The following is a 7,108-nucleotide window of genomic DNA, read 5'->3' as shown; positions in this document are numbered from 1 at the left end:
CAACATATATCAGGGAGATATGGCCAAAGACTACAGAAAAGTGGAGAAGAGGACCATCCTGTAATGTATAGAAGCATCCCAATTTGGGGGTCAGATAGATCTCAGTTCAAATGCTGGCTCTACTGCTAAATGGCTAGGTTATTTGGGGGCAAATTGGTTATCTTATCAGGTTCTCAGTGTCTTCATTTAAAAATGAGAATCATGATGTCTAACTTTCAGGTTATCAGGGAATTAGAAATCATATGTGAATAATGTAGATTGTATATGCAAATACTAATCACAGCTCCCTGTGTCAGATATCTTCCATTTGTCTCTCCATGAACGCTCTCCACTCTTCTCCACCTTGCTGTCTACCCTAGGACAGCATCCATGTGGACTACATCCATGGCCTCCTACACTCTTGGGCTTCTGGTTGTGTGCAGCAAATGGGAACTCTAGCAGTTGATCAGAGGGGAAGAGGAGAGTGAGCTCAGGGTATTATTGGCTAATTCACTCCCCAAATGTTGCCTTGGGCTGGCTGTGTTCCTCCACTGAGGGTTACTTCTTTCAAAGTGATATGACTCTCCTTCCTTCTAGAATCCTCTCTTGATCCTTTTGGGCAAGGGATGATGACAGCTTCTTACAGAATAAAGAATAGAAATTCAAGGATTAGACTTTAAGGATTATTTAAGGTTTGTGGCCAGGAAGAAGAAAAAGGCATGATGTATGCAAGTAACATTTTCACATACTAAAGAAAATTGTCAGGAGAAATAAAGACTGTGAAAAGCCTTCTTAAAAATAATAATAGTCATGAAGTTATAGAGCACAATCTATGTGCCTTGCTCTGTGCTAGGTGCTTTACCTATTTTATTTCACTTAATCCTTATGATAAATTTCTGACCCTTGTAACAATCTATCATCCCTATTTCACAGATGAGATCTTAGAGATTCTCTCTCAAGGTCACAGAGCTAGTTAGTAAGTGATAGAACCAGGACTTTAACCCAAGTCTGGCTGATTGCAAAGCCCATTCTCTTAACTACATCACTGTTCTGTCTAGATAATACCGTTAAATTAACAATCAGGAAATTACGTCCTTTTAGAATGTAGTTTCAGTTGAGCAATCAGGATGTAGTTTCAGAGAAGTGATCAGGATGGAGGAGCTCAAGAAGTTAAGGAATGAAGTGGAGAGGAAATAAAGATGGCATAAACCAAAACCAAACCAAACCTGCTGTGGTTGAGTTGATTCTGACTCATAGCAACATACCAGTTATTTAATAAGTCTGAGAGCAAAAGTTTGGGGATAAACAGTACAATTGCTAAAAGTCTCATATTTACCACAAAGTCTATGTTCTGACCTTTCTCATCCTGAGATATGCTTAACCATTCCTCTCTGAGGAGTTTCTCCACATTATTCCAATAGTGATATATGAGTTCTACAGAGGATTTCCATCCTCACAGAAAAAAAGAAGCTAGACAATGAGCTTCTTGGGGACGGAAGAATAGGAGCTAATACATTCATCTCTATATTCCCACCACAGAGCCTGGTGTGCTTAGAAATAAACACTGTGGTTTGGGCCCTACTGAGTCTTGCCACAGGGTTTGTTTATCCTCATTAACATTAACGCAGTGACTATTTTTTAGGTCACCTTGTCCCAGCAACGCAGGAAAAGATATTTATGTCTGCCATCCTCCTGGCTTCCCTTTCTAATAGCTCTGCTACCTAATATTTAAGCACAGACAGGTGCCATTTAACAAAGCACTTATAAAAAGGTTGGGGGAATAATCAGCTTTAACCTTGGATCAGCAACTCTCAAAAGAGAGAAATCATTGCTATTATAGGAAATAAAGAAATTCTCTGACAATAGTTGTCAAAATGTAGAATTAAAACTAATGCCCTGATTCTTGGTGGACAGGTAATGCCATATGTGATATGAAGCCATTCTTCCTCTTCATCTTAGTTGAGCAAAGATCAAGAGGAACCTGAACAGCCTATCTATGCCTTATGACAGGTCTTATAAAAAAGGTATGGGGATTCCTAAAGAAGACAACAAAGTTCATCTAACTAAACTTTGTTTCTTTCTTTTCATATATCTTAATTGCATTTCTACTTCCTTCAACACACATTTTTTATGCTACTAAAATGTGTTTCTGAGATACATTCAGTAGCCTACTCCTTTCTGCCTGTGGATGCTGTGGAGGAAACATGGTTAAGGTTTTTCTTCCCACTGTCGTCCTGTCTAAGTCAGAGAATCCTAAAGAGCCAGAACACCTGTGGAAATTCTTCATTAGAGGGTCAAGCTTTCAAACACCGGATGAGAGTCTGAGGCGCCATTTTGACCAATGGGTGACGCTCACGGATTGCGTGGTGATAAGAGGTCCAAACACCAAGTGCTCGAGAGGCTTTGGGTTTGTCACTTATTCTACTGTGGAGGAAGTAGATGCAGCCATTAATGAAAGGCCACGCAAGGTGGATGGAAGAGTCGTGGGACCAAAGTCTTCATGAGAAGACTCTCAAAGACCAGGTGCCTGCTTAAACGTGAAAAAGATCTTTGTTGGTGGCATTAAGAAAACACCAAAGAATGTCACCTACGAGGTTACTTTGAGCAGTATGGGGAAACTGAAATGACTGAAATGACGACTGACCAAGGCAGTGGCAAGAAGAGGGGATTTGCTTTTGTAACCCTTGATGACAATGACTCCATAGATAAGATAGATTGTAATTTAGAAATATCATACTGTGAATGGCCACAACTGTGAAGCAAGGAAAGTCCTGTCAAAGGAAGAGATGGCCGCACTCATCTAGCCAAAAAGGTTGAAGTTGTTCTGGAAAATTTGGTGGTGGCTGTCGAGGTGGTTTTGGTGAGGATGACAACTTTGGCTGTGGAGGAAACTTTAGTGGGCGAGGTGGCTTCGGTGGCAGCTGTGGATATCGAGGCAGTGAGGATGGTTATAACAGGCTTAGTAATGATGGAAACAGTTTTGGAGGTAGTAGAAGCTACAATGATTTTGGCAATTACAACAATCTTCAAATTTTGGACCCATGAAGGGAGGAAACATTGGCCGCAGAAGCTCTGGCCCTTACTGTCATGAAGGTCAATACTTTGTCAAACCATGAAACCAAGGTGGCTATGGAGGTTCAAGCAGCAGGAATAGCTATGGCAGGGACAGAAGGTTTTAATGACTGCCAGGAAACAAAGGTTAGCAGGAAAGGAGAGCCAGAGAAGTAACAGGGAAGCTACTGGTTGCAACAGATTTGTGAACTCAGCCAAACACAGTGGTGGCAGGGCCTAACTATACAAAGAGACAGTTTTAGACAATACTCATGGGTATGGGCAAAAAATTGAGGACTGTATTTGTGACAAATTGTGTAATAGGTTATTTTAATTTCTGTTCTGTGGAAAGTGTAAAGCATTCCAACAAAGAGTTTTAATGTAGTTTTTTTTTACACCCATGCTGTTGATTACTATTAAGTCTAATAATGACACTGAATAAATGTATGTTAAAAAAATGTTTCTTAAATATTCTTTGCTGTAAAAGTCACAATAATGATAGTTTAATAGCAATTATCAAATCATGAAATGTATTACATGTTCTTCAAATAACTGGGAAAAGTAAATATGGAAAGGAAGAATTGTGAGGATTATAATAAAAACCTATGATTGAAAGATTACATACATCTCACTGGCAAGAAGGGTAGGGGCCAGCAGAATATAAGTTTTACTTATGAAAGAAGAATAATGATGATGATGGTGATGATAATAGGTAAAGTTCCCATATGAGAATTGAAATAGATGGGAAACCAAGGAAGATTGCTAAGCATGGGACACGTATCTCCAATTTCTGGGTTGAACTTTGGCAAGTGAATTAAGAAGATAGAAGAGTTATTTGCCATAGTATAGAGAAAAGTACATTGTGAACTACAGCTCTGGGTGCTCATTTTAGTCTTCTTAATAGGATGGCTTGATAAAGTAAGTACCCGAAAAGAATATCTGATCTAAGTGTTATTAGAGAGGTTTTCACAAGATTTAGAGGCCCAAGAACTATAAAGCAAGAGACAGTTCAGGGTGAGGCTGATATCTGTGTTCTTGAAGTCTATGTGAGTCATTTTTAAGTTTTGGAGAGAGATTCCCAAGGTTAAAGATCTCTCATGTTTCATTGACGGGCCAATTAGATTTTTTTTTTTCCCCAAATAAGTGAAAAACTGGATACTTTGTAACCTGTCTCCTTGCTATAGGCATTTTTTAAAGTCTTGAAGGTAGCCTATTAAATTTAAGGGAAAAGATATTTCTTCCTATGTAAAGGAGAAGATAACTTAAAAACTAATCCCATCTTATGGAAAATAACTATTAGTTATGTTTGCCTTGCAAAGTATTGTAAAATCTAGTGCAAGTAGTTATAAATTCTACTTTGGTATAAATTTTAACATATTTTTTCTTTAAGATTTAATTGGTTCATCTAAAATGTTGCTCTATTTACAGTATAATTTTTAAAGTTATAATAACACAATAATAAAATTATCTTAACAAAATAAAGACGAAAATGAATTCACATGTTATAACGTTTTACGTGGACTTCACCTGACCTGAGTCTCAATTTTGGTGAGAAAAGTTAGAATCAGACCTCTAGTCCAGGACTGGACTAGAATAATATATCTAAGTTGTTTAGAAGATCATGAGCTACTTTAAAGTAAAAATAGATCAGCAAAATAATGTCTCAATGAAAACAAATGACTGTATTATTCCAAACTCAGTAAAACAAAAATACCCCTATTGATATATTTATTCTCTCTTTCTCAGATATTTTAGCCTTTAGCATCTCATAAATCCTAATAATTACATGTCGAGAGAAAAAGTTAATTATAAGTTTAATATGCTTCCCTTTTCTATCTAATGAATCAACATCACATGTGGAGAACCCTGGGGAAGAAAATAGAAAGACAGATACTTTAAAACAACTACTTTAGGTTCTATATGAACTTTCTAAACAATAATCCTTCCCCACCATGGAAAAGACTGCCAAACTAGGTAGGCTATTCATTCAACAACCATTCGTTGAGCACTGGCTGTTTTCCAGCCATACTGTCTAGGTTCTGGGTTGCATAAGGAACAAATAAATGTAAGACAGTATTTCTGCTCTCAAGGAACTCACAACCCCGGAATAGTTAACTGTTTTTGGAGCTCCTGTCCCTGTAGTTCCTTGAAGCCCATGGTACGTGATCCCTCAGCTGCTGTCAAAGGCAGTCCCTTGCTGAATGGTTGGTTGAGCCGACCTCAGGGGTTTCTTCTCATCAAAGGGGTTTTCAGTTTAATTCCAGAAAGAGCCATCAAACTTTTCTAAATACTGTAGGATTTTGTAAATTCACAGTGGCATATAATAACTTAAATGTATCAAGAGATCTTTACTATAACAGGATCATATTTTCATCTTACTATTTGGAAAAAAAAAAGCATGTCTCCATTGATGTTCCCTAAGTCAATAGATCACTCTGGTGACAAAAGTATCAGTGCTGAAGCACCGTGGACTTGTCTGCTAACTACCTTACCCTTTATTAAGCTGTCCTGTTCTAAAAATATCAATTAATATTTCATGATTTTATTTACTTTATTTGAGAACCCAAATTCTCCAATGTTCTGTGAATAATGCATCATTTGTTTATGGCCTATTACAGTATAGCTCTACCCTTAAGTGTAGACTCTGTAATTACGTCTCACTCCAGGAAGTCTTCCCATTATAACGGGAAGGAGAGATATATGCATCCACAGGAAGTCTTTCAACCAAGATGTAAAACAAACAACATTAGCATTAAAGCAGCACATGGCACCACTAGTAAAGCTTAATGGTATCCAAGTAATGAACAAGATCCTAAGTTGGCCACTTCACTGCAAAATTCTTTGTAAGAATAATGTACTCAATTAAAAAAAAAAAATGATGACCCAGCAATCCCAATCCAAGGTATATACCCAAAAGAACCGAAAGCAGGAATGCAAACAGGAACTTCTGTACCAGTGCTCACTGTAGCACTATTCACAATAGGCAAAAGGTAAAAACAGCCAAAATGGCCATCAACAGATAAGTAGACAAACAAAATGTGGCATATATATACAATGGAATATTACTCAGCCATAAAGAAAAATGAAGTCATAATATAGTCAAAACACAGATGAACCTTGAAAACATTAGGTTGGGTAAAATAAGTCAGTCACATAAAAATAACATTGTATGATCCCACTTAAATAAAATAGGCAAATATATAGATTAAAAATAAAGTGGAACACATAAACATCGATATTCTAGGCATTAGTAAACTGAAATGGACTGGTATTGGCCATTTTGAATCAGACAATCATATGGTCTGCTATGCTGGGAATGACAACTTGAAGAGGAATGGCATTGCATTCACCATCAAAAAGAACATTTCGAGATCTATTGTGAAGTACAATGCTGTCAGTGATAGGATAATATCCATACACCTACAAGGAAGACCAGTTAACGTGACTATTATTCAAATTTACACACCAACTGCTAAGGCCACAGATAAAGAAATTGAAGATTTTTACCAGCTTCCACAGTCTGAAATTGATCAAACACACAGTCAGGATGCATTGATGATTACTGGTGATTGGAATGCAAAAGTTGAAAACAAAGAAAGATTGGTAGTTGGAAAATATGGTCTTGGTTGTAGAAACAATGCGAGAGATCCCATGATGGAATTTTGCAAGACCAAGCACTTCTTCACTGCAAATACCTTTTTTCAACAACATAAACTGCAACTGTACACATGGACCTCACCAGATGGAATACTCAGGAATCAAATCCACTACATCTGTGGAAAGAGACGATGGAAAAGCTCAATATCATCAGTTAGAACAAGGCCAGGGACCAACAATGGAACAGATCATCAATTGTTCCTATGCAAGTTCAAGTTGAAACTGAAGAAAATTAGAACAAGTCCATGAGAGCCAAAGTACATCTCAAGAATAGATTTGACACGTTGAACATTGATGACCAAAGCCCAGACTAGTTGTGGAATGACATCAAGGACATCATACATGAAGAAAGCAAAAGGTCATTAAAAAGACAAGAAAGAAAGAAAAGGGATGTCAAAAGAGACTCTGGAACTTGCTCTTG

General features: G+C 37.4%; 1 pseudogene; it reads left to right on the top strand.

The window, feature by feature from the left end:
* The first annotated feature begins 2,183 nt into the window (after nucleotides 1-2,183).
* Nucleotides 2,184-3,552, top strand: LOC100668500 (heterogeneous nuclear ribonucleoprotein A1-like; annotated as a pseudogene).
* The last annotated feature ends 3,556 nt before the right edge of the window (nucleotides 3,553-7,108 follow it).

This window comes from Loxodonta africana, chromosome 2 (genome assembly GCF_030014295.1).
Source record: "Loxodonta africana isolate mLoxAfr1 chromosome 2, mLoxAfr1.hap2, whole genome shotgun sequence".
Taxonomy (NCBI): domain Eukaryota; kingdom Metazoa; phylum Chordata; class Mammalia; order Proboscidea; family Elephantidae; genus Loxodonta; species Loxodonta africana.
This window is presented reverse-complemented; position numbering and strand designations above follow the sequence as displayed.